The sequence below is a fragment of the Dama dama genome, chromosome 5 (genome assembly GCF_033118175.1).
Source record: "Dama dama isolate Ldn47 chromosome 5, ASM3311817v1, whole genome shotgun sequence".
In the NCBI taxonomy this organism is placed as follows: domain Eukaryota; kingdom Metazoa; phylum Chordata; class Mammalia; order Artiodactyla; family Cervidae; genus Dama; species Dama dama.
The window spans coordinates 79,298,209-79,314,920 of record NC_083685.1 but is presented as its reverse complement, the minus strand read 5'-3'; the positions used below and the strand labels follow the sequence as shown (position 1 = coordinate 79,314,920).

General features: G+C 41.5%; 1 protein-coding gene and 1 pseudogene across 1 annotated transcript in view; both read right to left on the bottom strand.

Moving 5' to 3' along the window:
- The window catches only part of DYNLL2 (dynein light chain LC8-type 2), an 86,291-nt gene that overhangs the window by 22,675 nt on the left and 46,904 nt on the right, over positions 1 to 16,712 (bottom strand). The gene's annotated exons all lie outside the window — the stretch shown is intronic.
- LOC133055852 (olfactory receptor 4D1-like) lies at positions 5,883 to 6,941 on the bottom strand (annotated as a pseudogene).

The window sequence follows — 16,712 nt, the reverse complement described above, 5'->3', positions numbered from 1 at the left end:
TTATGACTTTCTCAGAGTCTTTTTTTTGGGTCTCTTGTAGCTGGCGATCAGAAGGTCTCTTTGGCCAGTCTTTTTCTGTAGCTCTGCCTGTTCAGACACTTAGAGGGCTCCCTTCTCTGTAGATAGGTACATCAGGCACTTAAAGGGGCACCCTGGGTGGGGTCCTTCTCTGTAGATAGGCGCATCAGGCACTTAAAGGGGCACCCTGGGTGGGGTCCTTCTCTGCAGATAGGCACATCAGGCACTTAAAGGGGCACCCTGGGTGGGGTCCTTCTCTGCAGATAGGCACATCAGGCACTTAAAGGGGCACCCTGGGTGGGGTCCTTCTTTGTTGATAGGTGCATCAGGCACTTAAAGGGGCATCCTGGGTGGGGTCCTTCTCTGTAGTTCTCTGTGTCAGGTGTTTGATTGGCCAGCCTCTATTGTTCAGGTGCCATAGCTGGAGTGTGGGGAGAGAGAGGCTATGGTGATGGCTCCCCCCACTACGTGTGACTCAGCAGTATCTCCTTGCTTCAGTGGCTGCCTGACTTTCCTCCACAGGCATTCCCCACCACAGTCTCCTCCCTCACATCCCTTCAATCCATCTCTCTGCAGTCAACAGCAGCCCTCGCCCTGGGATTGCTCTACAATCCCTCAACTCCAGCTCCCAGCCACTGCATCTTCCAGGGGACCTGCATCCCTATCCAGAGTATGTATGGCTGCAGCAAGGACTCTCTGATTCTCATTCCCTTTAGTTTGCTGCAGATGAGCTGTTTCACTCTTAGCCTTAAATGTTTCTCCTCTGACTCAGACAATTGCCCCGATGTGGGGATCAGAGTTCTCCCACCTGCCAAGGTCAGGTCGAGTCCTACTAACACTCCTGTTTTTCTGCCTGGTTCCTTCATCCTACCTAGTTTTGCATGGTTCTATATATTCTTTTCTGCTGCTCAGGTACTCCTGTCTGCTCTCAGCTGGTGTTCTGCATGCACTTCTGTGTCTGAAGGTGTAGTCCTGATGCATCCATGGAAAGAGAAGTGCTCCATGTCCACCTATTCCTCCCTTATTCTCTATTTTTACTTTTTTTATAATCAGGTAATTTTAAGTAAAGAAAATCATTCTAGCTAATCTGCATGTAGCTGATTTGATAAGTTAAAAGACCTTAAGAGAAGGACCAAGGTTTCCTTGAGAAAGATGAAATCCTGGACTGCAGCTTCATAGCTAAGAGTTTCAGCCTGCTCTTCCTGTTGGCCTGCTCTACAGATTTCATGCTTACCTCACCAGTCTCACAATCAGGAAGGAGTTCCTTGCAATGAATCTCTCTCTCTCTCTCTCTCTCTCTCTCTCTCTCTCTCTCTCTCTCTCTCTCTCTCTCTCTCTCTCTCTCTCTCTTTCTCTCTCTCTGTCTCCTATCTCTATCTCTCTCTGTCTCCTCATCATGTGGATTATTTTGAGGTGAAAACAATAAACCCAAAAGACTCAAGAAGAAACTTTGACCTTCCTCTTTAATTTCAAAACAAATTTAGATGGAGGACGTGTTCCCTGAATGGAGATATCACCAGAAACACCTGCAAATAATGTGGGCTAAATATTGAGGGGGGGGGGGCAGGCCTAGATAGTGTCCACTCTGTGCTCCATTTTCTCCACATGGCCTAGCAAGCATTTATTTACCAAACACTTTCTTTTCCATCTCCGTGCAAACTGTCTTTCTCCCTTTCAGAGTCCCATACCCCTTCCTCCAACACCTTCTTTTGTCTTTAGCTGATGATAGTATTTAAGTGAGAGTTCCAGCCATTTTGTTGAGATACTCAGTTTGCCTGGATCTCTCCCATGTATACATGTTCTCAAACCTTTATTTTCTTCTCTTAATCTGTCTCATGTCATTCTCATTCTTAGACCAGCGAGAATAACTTAATAAAGTAAAATGTCTCACTCCCCAACATTTCCATATCATACTAGTCCTGCTTCTCTGGTGGAATTCTGACTAATACAACACTTTTAATGGATTGTATGTGAAGTAAACTTCATAGGTAAAATTACTGAGGTTATTTCTCTCCTTACATTTAAATTACCCCTAAGCTTGATTATTAGTACAAGTGGAATGGCAAGATCAAGGGATTAATGAGGCTGTTTGTTGTTGTTAAGTTCCTAAGACATGTTTGACCCTTTTCGATCTCATGGACTATAGCCTGCCAGGCTCCTCTGTCCATGGGATTTCCCAGGCAAGAATACTGGAGTGGGTTGCCATTTCTTTCTCCAAGGACATTCCTGACCCAGGGATTCGAATCCACTGGCAAGTGAATTCTATACCACTGAGCCACCACAGAAACCCAATGAGGAGAGAACAAGTGAATTATTCTCTGGACCATAATCATTCAAGTTGAATCATATGTAGCCTTCTCTCAGCAACTTTTAAGAGAGCTGCTTTCACTAGTCATGTAAACAAAATAACTGAAAGGAAGTTCTTGACTTGATTGTTCAGATCCTGAGGAACTAGATGCCTAACTATCTTGGCTTAATATTAAAATACTGATGGGAGTTTTTTAAATGGGAGTGTGAATGGGAGTGTGTGAAAAACTAATATTAACTGAACACTTACTATTAATATGTGTTAAGTGCTCTGCTGGGTGTTTTACATTTACCTCATTGGTACACACCACGCTGTTAGGTGAACAGTATGTAAATTTTGCAGCTAAAAATGTTGAGGTTGAATGATCTACAGGGGGCTTTCTTGGTGGCTCAGTCAGTAAGGAATCCACCTGCAAAGGATTCAAACCCTGTGTTGGGAAGATCCCCTGGAAAAGGAAATGGCAACCCACTCCAGTATTCTTGACTGGGAAATCCCATGGACAGAGGAAACTGGCAGGCTACAGTCCACGGGGTCACAAGAGTCTGACACAACTTAGTGACTAAACCAACACAAGAGGAGGAAGACCTGGGGGTATCTGAGTCCCATAGCCTCATAGCCTATAATTGTCCCACTGTACTCTTCAAGACAGAGTTTGTTTTCTTAGGTCCCAAAATCACTGCAGATGGTAACTGCAGCCATGAAATTAAAAATGCCTGGTCCTTGAAAGGAAAACTATGACAAACCTAGATAGCATATTACAAAGCAGAGACATCATTTTGCTAACAAAGGTCTGGCTAGTCAAAGCTATGGCTTTCCCAGTAATCATGTACAGATGTGAGAACTGGACCATAAAGAAGGCTGAGTGCCAAAGAGTTGATGCTTTTGAACTGTGGTGCTGAAGAAGACTCTTGAGAGTCCCTTGGACTGCAAGGAGATCAAACTAGTCAATCCTAAAGGAAATCAACCCTAAATATTCATTGGATGGACAGTGCTGAAGCTGAAGTTCCAATAATTTGGCCACTGATGTGAAGAGTTGACTCATTGGAAAAGACTCTGATGCTGGGAAAGATCAAAGACAAAAGGAGAAGGGATGGCAGAGGAAGAGGTGGTTGGAGGACACCACCACTCAGTGGGCATGAGAGTGAGCAACTCTGGGAGACAGTGAAGGACAGGGAAGCCTGGTGTGCTGCAGTCCATGGGGTCACAAGGAGTTGGACAGGACTGAGCAACTGAACAACAGAGGAGATAGCCAGGGCAATGGAATCAGGAAATTTGTCACAATAGGAACAATTAAAGGAATGTAGATGCTGCATCTGGAGAAGAAAAAAATTAAAGGATGAGAAAAGTATTGTCAGATAGTTGAAGGACTTTAGTGTAGAAGGGAAAACGCTGTTCTGAGGGGCACTCAGATTAAACATGACACAGTCCATTTTCTCTCCCCTCATCTCCAAACACCCAGCATGAATGGGGAAAATGTGTGAAATGGGGCAGGGAGGTAGAGGTGGAGAAAGAATGAACTCAGAGCTGCCATGATGGCTTGAAGAGCCTGTAACTTTTATTTCCTGGATGGGATGGTTGCTGGGAGGGAAGCAGAAACAAAAAAGCTCTGCATTATCTTCTTAACTTCAGATCAACATTATACATTGCCCAAGGCTCTCACAAAGGAACGATACCTCAAAGGAGATAGAATAAATATATATAAGCTATAGAACGATAAATGAAAAGTAGATTTGCACTTGATAGGGAAATAACAGGGTGCAAGAAAAAGTAGAAATGCCTCTCTGAATAAGATACTGTTCAATGTGTTGAGCAAATTTAAAAGTGAATAAAGCATGGCCCCACCCTCAAGGAGCCCTCATTCCAAGGCAGGAAGTCAAAGAGAAAGGCAAAAACCTGTAAGGTGGCAGCCTTGGATTGAACCCATATCTCAAATCTGGACCACTAGTAGACATGGCTTTGTCCTCTCTGGCCTTGGCTCCTCAACCATACTACAGGATCCTCCTCTCAGCCATATTATGCAAGTGATGTGAAGATTAGGTTGGGAAACTAGAAGAGCTTTCAGATTACCCAAGGAGTTTTTGTAGAAAAGGAAAAAATCCAAAAGGAAAGTACTCATATGGGAAATAGTTAGAAAATGTTAAAAGTGAGACCACTTCCAAAATACCACAGTGAGGAAGGAGGCAGAGAGCAGGGAGCAGAAAGAAATGTGATTGTTCCAGAGTTGAGAGGAAAATGCAGGCTATAATTAGATTGAGAGAACATCAAAATGTAAGGACTGATAGGATTATTAAAGTTGGAAAGTTTAAATGGGTTTTGTATAAAGAAGTTGTGCCTCCTTTACCTGAATATTTTAGGGAAATGGATATTGTGTTTGGCTTGGGGAACACTTCCTTTGCCTAGTATTGTAAAACCAAAATCTATTGGATTAGCCAAAAAGCTCATTTGATAAGATGTTATAGAAACTAACTTTTTCTTGGTTTGTGTCTAAAACATTTAACAAAATACTTTCTATATAATGGGGAAAAAAATATAGCCAGTGTCTATGTTGGTTATCAAACATAATTACAAAAGACACATCTGAGAACCATCTCTTAAAAACCAGACCAAAAGCTTTGAAATGACCTAGATGTTTCCCCCTGATTGGTTGGCCTATGATAAGGAAAATTCTAAAACTTGTGTTCATCATTGCACCATTTAAAAATGGTTTATCTGTATATATTTAAGCAGTACTTGGTTTGTTTTTGAGCCTTACAAAAATGGTGCCATAATGTATATATATGCAATGGAATATTACTGAGCCATAAAAAGGAATGAAATTGGGTCATTTGTAATGATGTGAATGGGTGGACACAAAGTCTGTTATACAGAGTAAAGTAAGTCAGGAAGAGAAAAACAAATGTCATACATTAATGCATATATGTGGAATCTAGAAAGATAGTACAGATGAGCCTGTTTACAGGGCAGGTATGGAGACACAGAATAGAGAATAGACATGTGGACACAACGGGGGAGGGGGGCAGAAGAACTGGAAGAGTAGAATTGACATATACACACTATTGTGTGTAAATAGATAGCTAGTGTGAAGCAGCTGGGTAGCACAGGGAGCTCAGCTCAGTGCTCTGTGACCTAGAGGGGTGGGATGGGAGTGGGTGGGAAGGAGGTGCAAGAGGGAGGGGATATAAAAATCCAACTAATATTTTGGCCTGCCCAATATGACTAAAATCCTAATGGAGGCTACAAAAAAAAAAGAATGAAAGTGTTGAGCATTCATGACATATATTCATCCAGAGATGAGGAACTCTCTATGCTTTCCCTTGTGATTAATTGAGACTCTGAATTTCAAATTCCATCCATACCTCCTGCCTCGAAACTTGGAGTCAGAGGAACCATCTCCTAGCCAAGCTCTGCCTCTCACTTGCTCTTCATTGTTGAGCAAGTCACTTCTCTCCTAGTTTTCTGGCTTATTAAACTGCTGAATATGACAATAGCATATTCACTGTCAGTTTTGTGAGAATGAGACAAAAGTACAGAAGTGCCTAACATAATATCTGACACAGGAGTAGGTACGTAGAAATATTAGTTTAATCTCAACTGCTGCACTCCAAAAAGACTTTCCTCCACTTTTTACATGGGAAAACAAAGGTTCAGAGAGATTTGTCATTTAAATTACCTATTTTAAATTCACTCCTTGCTGGAAATCACTAGGCACTTGCCTTATCTCTCCATGGTTGCCTGCATCTCCTGGTTCCTCAGGGTGTAGATCATGAGGTTGAGCACAGGGGTCAAGACTCTGTAGCTGATGGATGCAGCTTTGTCCATGGAGAAGGGAGTGAAGGGTCAGGCATAGATAATAGATATAGGGAATAAAGCTCAGAGACACGACAATGATGTGAGTGGTGCAAGTGGAAGCTGCCTTCCTCCTCGCCTGCCCAGAGTGGGACCTCAGCATCGCCAGGATGACAGTGTAAGAGATCAGAAGGAGGAGGGACGAGATGAGGACCAGCATCCCGCTGTCGGAGATCATAAGGAACTCCAGGAGGGAGGTGGCCATGCAGGCAAGTCTCAGCACTTGTGGAATGTCACAGTAGACGTTATCTAGGATGCTGGGGCCACAGAAAGGTAATGTGAGCATCAGAGCCAGCTGGACAATGGAGTGGACAAAGCCCCGTACCCAGGCAGCCACCTCTAGACCCACACACATTTGAGAGTTCATGATGGTGACATAATGGAGGGGCTGGGAGATGGCTATGTAGTGGCCACAGGCTAACACTGGGAGGAAGAAGACAGTCCCACCTCCCAGAGAGTGGAAGAAGATCTGGGTCATGCAGCCCTGGTAGGGGATGGTCTTGGTGTCATGCAAGAAGTCCACCAGCATCTTTGGGAAAGTGACTGTAGAATAGCAGATGTCTATGACAGACTGATTTCAGAGAAGAAGATACATGGTTATGTGGAGCTGAGAGTCAGTAGTCACTGTGACCATGATGAAGAGGGTTCCCACAATGGTGATGACATAGACAAATGGGAACACCATAAACAGGGATTTCTGGAACTCCTCCATCTGTGAGAACCCCAAGAGGACAAACTCTGACACTTGTATGATATTCTATGTTTCCATGGGACCTTCCCCACATGCCTAGAGAGAAACCATGCAAAATGAAAACTGTAACAATTCAATCATTCTCCTTTAGAGAGTCAGGATTCAGTTGATCAAAGTCACTGTTGAGTACCACTCCCCAAGTAGAATTTAGAAGAGCCTTTCAAGGAGATAAATATATATTTCAAGGCTTTCACACTCATCTCCCTAACCACACCCTACATTGTATTACAAGCATTAATACATTACATTAATTGTATAATGCTGTCCTTGTCCATGGGTCATGTCTGATTCATACTTGCTGTGTCTGTGAACCACAGGCTTCACAAATATAGTTGAACCAATCAATGGATTGATACACATGTCACCAAGTACCTATGACCACAAACATAATCAATCTAGGTGCATAAATCCTGAGAAGATATTGAGATTAATGATTAATGAAGTTAGATAAACAGGTAGATGTTCTTCATGGTGAACATTTGATGGGCTTCCCATGGTTCATTTGCTAAAGAAAGAGAGATGTGTACTAGAAGAAATTGACGTGTACAAATTCAGAGGAAAATGTAAAGAAAAATAAGCAGTTGATTTTGGCCATAGTGAAGCTGATATGATTAGAGTTTCTCAAACCTTCCCATGTAAATAGTTCTCAAGTGGTGTTTGTTGTCATGGAGCCATCTGTGGGATAACTCCAAGCAGCCCAGGACAAGTGTAAAATCTTAAATCCTCCTGTGTTATATTTTAAAACTTTTGTGAATTTTCTATTAAACACATATCTCTAGATAATCTTTGGAAGTCAAATTTTGTGGCTTGTAAAGCTTTGTAAGACCAAAATATTAAAGAAAAATAGGATAGGGGAGAGAGGGGATCAAGATGGTGGAGGAGTAGGATGTGGAGTTCATCTTCTCCCACAAAAATATTGAAAACATATCTACAAGTGGAACGATTCACACAGAACAGCTACTGAATGCCAACAGAAGACCTCAGGCATCCAAAAAGACAAGAAAACTGGTAAATGATATTTGACTAATAAATACAAATAGGAAATCACAATGGTCAAGAACATTTAAAATATATACATTTATAAATAATACTCTACTAGAAAAAGGAAAAACAAAAAAAAGGGTGAAATGTCACTGACCAATATATTAAAAATAAATAATGAGGATTCTCTATCAATCAAAGAAATCTAAATTCAAATCAACATTTTAAAAAATCCACTTATAAAGGCTTATTGAGATAGGCTTTCTCACACCCTAGTGGTAAAAGCATAAATTAATATCACTTATCTAGAATGCAATTTGTCAATCTACTTCTGGGTTTTTAATATATACAAAATCTATTGTGACTTCAGGAACTTGAGCCTGTAAAAATACCAAAAATGTAAACAAACACTTATGTAAATAGATGTAAAGTTCACTATTATTTCTAGAAGAAAAACAGGAAATAATGTAAAACCTAACTACAGAAGAAACAGAAGAATCTACAATAATTAATCTCCCAGTGAAAGTTGCTCAGTAGTGTCTTATTCTTTGCAACCCCCATGGACTATACCGTCCATGGAATTCTTCAGACCAGAATACTGGAGTGGGTAGCCATTCCCTTCTCCAGGGGATCTTCCCAACCCAGGTCTCCCACATTGCAGGCAGATTCTTTACCAGCTGAGCCACCAGGGAAGCCCAAGAATACTGGAGTGGGTAGCCTATCCCTTCTCCAGGGGATCTTCCCGACCCAGGAGTCAAACCAGGGTCTCCTGCATTGCAGGTAGACTATTTACCAACTGAGCTATCAGGGAAGCCCTAATTGTTTCTGTTTACTGAGCTTTCATAACATGCCCACTTTTGTCAAGGGCTTTGTAGACGTGATATTATTTTGTCTTTATAATGACACAGAGAAGTAGGACTCTTCACATTTTATACTCAAGAGAGTGCTATCAGAGTGGTCAGGATCATAATGGACATTACCAAACTCATACCTGGTAAGATTTGTAGTCATGTGATTGAAAAGTGAATGTTCTTCAATATTATGTCAATACTTCTTTACTGTATAGTAATACTGTACATTCATTTTAAATGAGCTGTTTATTTGTTGAACCATCACTAAATTGACCTAGAAAAAAACATTGGTCAAATACAAATGTTATTTCATTGAAGTTTGGTTATTGATACCTAAATAAAGAAAGAACGAAAATATAGAATAGGGAAGAAACATTTCTTTAGTTCAGTAAGTGAAAGTTCTAGAAGACATCTATTTGAAAAATAAACTGAGTTCTTTGGTGTTAAATCTATTCCCCTTGGGGACTTCCCTGGTGGTCCAGTGGTTAAGAATCTGCCTTGCAATACAGGGAATGTAGGTTCGATTCCTGGCTGGGAAACTAAGATCTCACATGCTGCAAAGCAACTAAGCCCAGGCACTCAACTAGAGAATCATTGCACCACAACTAGAGAATTCTTGTGTCACAACTAAGACTCAGTGCAGCCAAATAAATAAATAAATTCATTCCTTTGGATTACACTTTTCCAGAATTTTTCTCTAATCATTCAGGAAATTTTGCCTTGAGGCTCCACCCTGTGAAGAAAATAGAACATAGAAAGATCTCTCCTCCCTGACCCCCTCCTGAAATATGGAAAGAGCAGCAGCAAATGCACTGATGTTTACAAGGGAATTTAATGAATATATGTAGAAATATTTCTATCAACCTATAGACAAATATAAAACAGACTTCTCTCTAAAATTATCTGTGAGGTATAATAGTATTCAAGATATTTCTATGTTTATCTCATCTCAAACTCACTTTTATCCTCAAATATTTGTATAAAAATGTTTCAGGAACATATACATCACCATATGTAAAACAGATGACCAGTGAAAATTCAATATATGAAACAGGGCACCCAAAGCTGGTGCTCTGGGACAACCCAGAGGGATGGGATGGGGTGGGAGGTGGGGGGAGATTCAGGATGCAGGGGACACATGTATACCTGTGATCAATTTGTGGTGATGTATGGCAAAAACTATCACAATATTGTAAAGTAATTATCTTCTAATTAAAATAAATAAATAAAAATTTTTTAAATGTTGTTTCATGCATTTTGTTCATTCTGTGGCTACATCGACTCTCAGCATAGGACCACTGAAAAAGCATCCTCATGGGCCACGGAGACCCCTGCAAGACCTTGGGAGGGAAATGATGTGATGAAACAGGGTAAAAAAGGGCTTATCCTAGCACAGTAGGGCAGGAAGCCCTGAGACAGGCAAGAGCAAAATAGTACTTCCTAGGATGTTGTCAGAGCCACCCCAACAAAGGGCAATATGCTTTAGTCTAGCTTTGTGTCTTTGCTCCTCCACATGGTGTCAAAGTCAGACTAGGTAGACAGTGGTTTAAATAGCATGGTTTGGCCTCTCAGAGGAAGTCCCTGACCCCTAACCCTTCATCCTCAACTCTCCCACCTATTCACTGATTTCTCAAATGCCGATGGCGTAGCTTTATTATACCTATTTTTGTCTTTACCCACAGTATGTTGACAACTATCACACTTTTCTATACCTTTATCAAAGAAATGCATGTGTGCAACGTTATAAATAAACTGACTTCCTGAAAGACATTTTCCCTCTCCTTCAAAGTTTTCTCAAAAACATTTCCATGGTTCTTCATTGTCTACAAGGAGAAATTTCCAGTTTTCTGGTGGGTTTTCAGGGGCTTCCATACAAACTGGCTCCTACCTTTCTTTCCAGACCCAAATGCCACTTAGTAGTGGTAAAAACAGTAAACATTCATTGTAGCAGTAGTAGTCATAATTGTAAACATTTATTGTGTGTTTATTATGTGCTAGGCACTATCCCAAACATTTTATAAGCATTATCCTGTTTAATTCTCATATATCATTCTCATGCTTAAAAATTATAATAAGTACTATTAATTATCCCCACTTTACAGATAAGTAAACTGAGGCTTAAAGAGGTTAAATAATTTGTCCCATGTGACACAGAGAATAAGTAACAGAGCTAGAACTCTGAACAAATCCGCACCCTTAACTATTACTCTCTTCTTGCTTGCTCCCCTCTAAGAAACCCCTTGGCTTCAAAGAACCTGATCTTCTCCTTGGTTCCTCAGGCCTCACTGTCTTCCATCAGGCTAGTGCCCCACCTGGATTGCCTTCCCATCCTGTCACCCTGTCTGAACTTGACCTCTCTTCAATTCCCAAGCATAATTAGCTTTTCCATGCATTGCCATATACTGGTATTTTTCCATTAGAATGCTTCTGCCATCTCAGGTGTGTTTGTAATTTTACTGAAAGTCTAACATGTTGAGTGCCATACAATTCTTAGGCACAGAAGACCTTTCTCATAGATGGTCCCCAAAGAATGTTTGATTGCTTGATGTTGGGTGGAGTGCTCTGTGAGAGGTGAGAGGAGAGAGAGCAGCCACTGAACAAAGGGATTCAATTTAAGGAATCTGGAAAAGAATCCAAGCATCCAAGTTCCCAGCACCACCAGGTTTACAACCCTGGAAGCATCATCTCAGCATGGCCAGGATTCTCTACTAACTCATAAATAATCTTTGGAAATGATTCTTCCACCTGCATCCTAGAAAGAGATTTAGAGGGATTCTAGGTGGGAAATCAAGTAAAGAGACAAGAGGGAGGGGCATGGTCGGGTAAGGTAAAGATTCCAGACCCTTTTCCATAGTTGCTCAATCCCTGTCTCCCATCTGTCTTGCTCTTGGGAAATTAATTTACACAGGACTAAGAGAGAGAAGGGAAGGAGAAATAAGTGGTTCCAAAAATGGAGATGAACCTACTCTGTGGTCATCTTGGGAACACTAAGCGTTTTTATTAAATACAAGATGTAAGAGAAAGGAAAAGATGGAGGAATAGCAGTAAAGAGGAAATGAAAACCTGGAGTGGGAGAGGCAGTGAGTAGGAGGAGGAGGGGGAAAATAGGCTTTTAAGGGAAACATTTGAGGGTGGGAAGGAAGAGAGAAAGGCCTGGTTTGTTTTCTCTTTGGTGTGGGAAGGAGCTGTAGCACATGTGTGGGAGGTGGAGGAGAAACCATTGGAGTCTATATACTGCTCTCCCTCCCACTCTCTGTCCTAAATTTCACCCAACACACAAGCTGTACAGACAAAAGTCCTAGTCCCAAATAAAATCAACTGTTCTCCAAATCCCATTCCCCAGCATTCTTGCCCAAAGACGTCTCCATGGCTTCCCTCCACACCATGATTATGTTACAGTAGGTTTTGGCAGGAACCTTCTCAGTGCTGAACTGTCCATGGGAAGGATCCTGGGGCCATCACCTACCTCCAGCCCAAAGAGGCCAGGGAGACTTAGAGCTTCCCATCATCCAGGCCACCGTTTTCCTGTAGCTCCATTTACCTCCTGGCATCTCTCAGACCAGAAACACATATCGTATTGGTCTTAAGGGGAAGGACAATCCTCAGAGGACAAAACTCAAGCTTAATTCATGAAATAAAGCTAGGCTTAGGCTGCTGAGGGCAAGAGCAACGGGAGTTATTAAAAAGAATGTGAGCTGTTGCATCATATGTACATTATCACTGAGAAACTGTCTTGGGGCAAAACACTTCCGGGGCACTGATCATAGGACTAAGATGAAGAAGGATAAGAGTGCTTAAGGGAAATAAATTCCCAGGGAGGTTTACAAAAACCAGATTCCTTGAGGTCAGCACCATGGACAGTGCAAGGCTCCGGCTCCTCTCCTACCACCGTCAATGAAAAAGTGAGCTAAGTCCTAGTACCTGGTCCAGGTCATGCCCTCTATAGTGTAAACTCTATAGTGAAGCCTTTTTCACATGTACAATTGTTTAGGTATCTCTCACCCCAGCCTCTGATCTGCGGTCCTTTCAGTCAGACTGAATTTCTCAATATAAATCAACTAAGTTTACTCTCAAGATAGAATTCATATACCATAAAATTTGGGCTTCCCAGGTGGCGCCAGTGGTAAAGAGCCCACCTGCCAATGCTGGAAAAATAGTGGGTTCCATCCCTAGGTAGGGAAGGTTCCCTGGAGGGGGGCATGGCAACCCACTCCAGTGTTCTTGTCTGGAGAACCCCATGGACAGTGGAGCCTGGCAGGGTAGCGCTGTCCGTGGGGTCGCAAAGAGTCAGACACTACTGAAGCGACTTAGCACGCACGCTCGCAGACCGCTATCCAAGTCCCAGACCGGTCACTAGGCGGCGCCCACCCGGCGCAGACTCAAAAGTACTGCGAAGGCTTTGAATAGCCGCTGGCATTGGAACCACCCCTCACACCAGACAGATCAGGACTCCACGGGGCTGAAAGCTAAAACAAACAACAAACAAACAAAATCAACGTTCTGCAGAGGAGGATGACAAGAATAAAAGTCTTACAAAAATAATATTTCCAGGATACAACACAAAATTTTCAACTTAAAAAAAAAAAAGGATAACTTCAATAACTTAAAAGGAAAAGACAACAACAAAGAAAGACCAATTCTAACGTTATGCTGACGCTGAAATTATAAGACTTTGAAGTAGCTATTATTACCAGGCTCCCTGTGATGAAAGTGAATACCGTTGAAACATATGGAAAGATAGCAATTCTCAACAACAACAACAAAAACATGAAAGCTGGTTTTTTTAAATGGAAATGTTATAATTGAAAAATAAAAAAAATGGAAAAGAAATTCTCTGAAGGGGTTTAATGGAGATGGCAGAGAGAAGAGTCAGTGAACTTGAAGACAGAGCAATAGAAAATATCCAATCTGAAAACAGAGACAAAAGATCACAATCATGGTTGAGTTCATGTGTGGTCAGAGTTCACTTTAGAGATAATATATCTGGGTCTGATGATCTAGACTCACCACCTTCCCGTTTCTCCAGGGTCTCATTTCCTTGTGCCTGCATGTGTGTGTGTCTTCTCTTTTCTGCTTTAATTGTCCCTCCTTGCTGTAGAGAATGGGAGTTCATGGGAGCTCAAGAGCTCTGAGGGCTCTGAGCTTCTCTGGGCAACTGCCTTGGATTAGTTTTCCTTATCCAAAGTCTCAGCTCATTCCTGCTTTAACTTCAAGGCTATTTTACAGATTCACCAAATTTCTGCATCTGCCCTTGGATAGGTGCCTCTGCTATCTCCCTGTCACACATTATCTTTCAAAGATTGTCTCTGTTCATGAAACCAGTGTTATTCTTTTCTCCCTCTTTTAAAATCTGCACTCAAGTAGTGCTGGGAAAACTGGCCAACCACTTGTAAAAGAGTGAAAGGAGAACACTTTCTAACACCATACACAAAAATAAACTCAAAATGGATTAAAGATCTAAATGTAAGACCAGAAACTATAAAACTCCTAGAGGAAAACATAGGCAAAACAGTCTCCGACATAAATCACAGCAGGATCCTCTATGACCCACCTCCCAGAGTAATGGAAATAAAAGCAAAAATAAGCAAATGGGACCTAATTAAACTTAAAGGCTTTTGCACAATGAAGGAAACTATGAGCAAGGTGAAAAGACAGTCTTCAGAATGGGAGAAAATAATAGCAAATGAAGCAACTAACAAAGAATTAATCTCAAAAATATACAAGCAACTCCTGCAGCTCAATTCCAGAAAAATAAACAACCCAATCAAAAAATGGGCCAAAGAACTAAACAGACATTTCTCCAAAGAAGACATACAGATGGCTAACAAACACATGAAAAGATGCTCAACATCACTCATTATCAGAGAAATGCAAATCAAAACCACAATGAGGTACCATTTCATGCTGGTCAGAATGGCTGCTATCCAAAAGTCTACAAACAATAAATGCTGGAGAGGGTGTGGAGAAAAGGGAACCCTCTTACACTCTTGGTGGGAATGCAAACTAGTACAGCCACTATGGAGAACAGTGTGGAGATTCCTTAAAAGACTGGAAATAGAACTGCCATATGACCCAGCAATCCCACTCCTGGGCATACACACCGAGGAAACCCAAATTGAAAGAGACACGTGTACCCCAGTGTTCATCACAGCACTATTTACAATAGCCAGGACATGGAAGCAACCTAGATGTTCATCAGCAGACTAATGGATAAGAAAGCTGTGGTACAATGAGGTACCATTACACACCAGTCAGGATGGCTGCTATCCAAAAGTCTACAAGCATTAAATGCTGGAGAAGGTGTGGAGAAAAGGGAACCCTCTTACACTGTTGGTGGGAATGCAAACTAGTACAGCCATTATGGAGAACAGTGTGGAGATTCCTTAAAAAACTGGAAATAGAACTGCCATATGACCCAGCAATCCCACTCCTGGGCATACACACCGAGGAAACCAGATCTGAAAGAGACACGTGCACCCCAATGTTCATCGCAGCACTGTTTATAATAGCCAGGACATGGAAGCAACCTAGATGCCCATCAGCAGACGAATGGATAAGGAAGCTGTGGTACATATACACCATGGAATATTACTCAGCCATTAAAAAGAATTCATTTGAATCAGTTCTAATGAGATGGGTGAAACTGGAGCCCATTATACAGAGTGAGGTAAGCCATAAAGATAAAGAGAAATACAGTATACTAACACATATATATGGAATTTAGAAAGATGGTAACAATAACCCTATATGCAAAACAGAAAAAGAGACACAGATGTACAGAACAGACTTTGGGACTCTGTGGGAGAAGGCGAGGGTGGGATGTTTCGAGAGAACAGCATTGAAACATGTATATTATCAAGGGTGAAACAGATCACCAGCCCAGGCTGGATGCATGAGACAAGTGCTCGGGGCTGGTGCACTGGGAAGACCCAGAGGGATTGGGTAGAGAGGGAGGTGGGAGGGGGGATCGGGATGGGGAACACATGTAAATCCATGGCTGATTCATGTCAATGTATGGCAAAAACCACTAAAATATTGTAAAGTAATTAGCCTCCAACTAATAAAAATAAGTGGAAAAAAATAAAAATAAAAAAATAGAAAGCTGTGGTACATATACACAATGGAATATTACTCAACTATTAAAAAGAAGGCATTTGAATCAGTTCTAATGAGGTGGATGAAACTGGAGCCTATTATACAGAGTGAAGTAAGTCAGAAAGAAAAATACTAATACAGTATATTAATGCATATATATGGAATTTAGACAGATAGTAACAATGACCCTATATGCAAGACAGCAAAGGAGACACAGATGTAAAGAACAGTCTTTTGGACTCTGTGGGAGAAGGCAAGGGTGGGGTGATTTGAGAGAATAGCATTAAAACATGTATGTTATCACATGTGAAATAGCTCACCAGTCCAGGTTCAATGCATGAGACAGGGTGCTCAGGGCTGGTGCACTGGGATGACCCTGAGGGATGGGATGGGGAGAGAAATGGGAGGGGGTTCAGGATGGGGAACACATGTACACCCATGGCTGGTTCATGTCAATGTATGGCAAAAAGCACTACAATACTGTAAAGTAATTAGCCTCCAATTAAAATGAATAAATTAATTAAAAAATAAAATAAAATAAAATCTGCCTTACTCAAAATTAAGAATATGTGACAAAGTTTCATTCCTTTCCCCAAAAAGTGATTTGACCACTTTACCACCCAATATTTCCACCAATAATACCCTGGATCATGCTTCCTTACAGCCCAGATTTGTTCTTTTTCTTAAATCCATCCTTCCATCCCCTCCCCTTTTCCTTCCCTCCTGTCAAGTCTTTCTACCCCAACAATGGGCAGGGAAGAAAGAGATAGAAGCCACAGCACCCAGTCATCCTGGAGGAAATTCTCATGGAAGAACTCAGATTATCTGTGGAGTGATCAGATAAGCATGGCACTAGGGACCC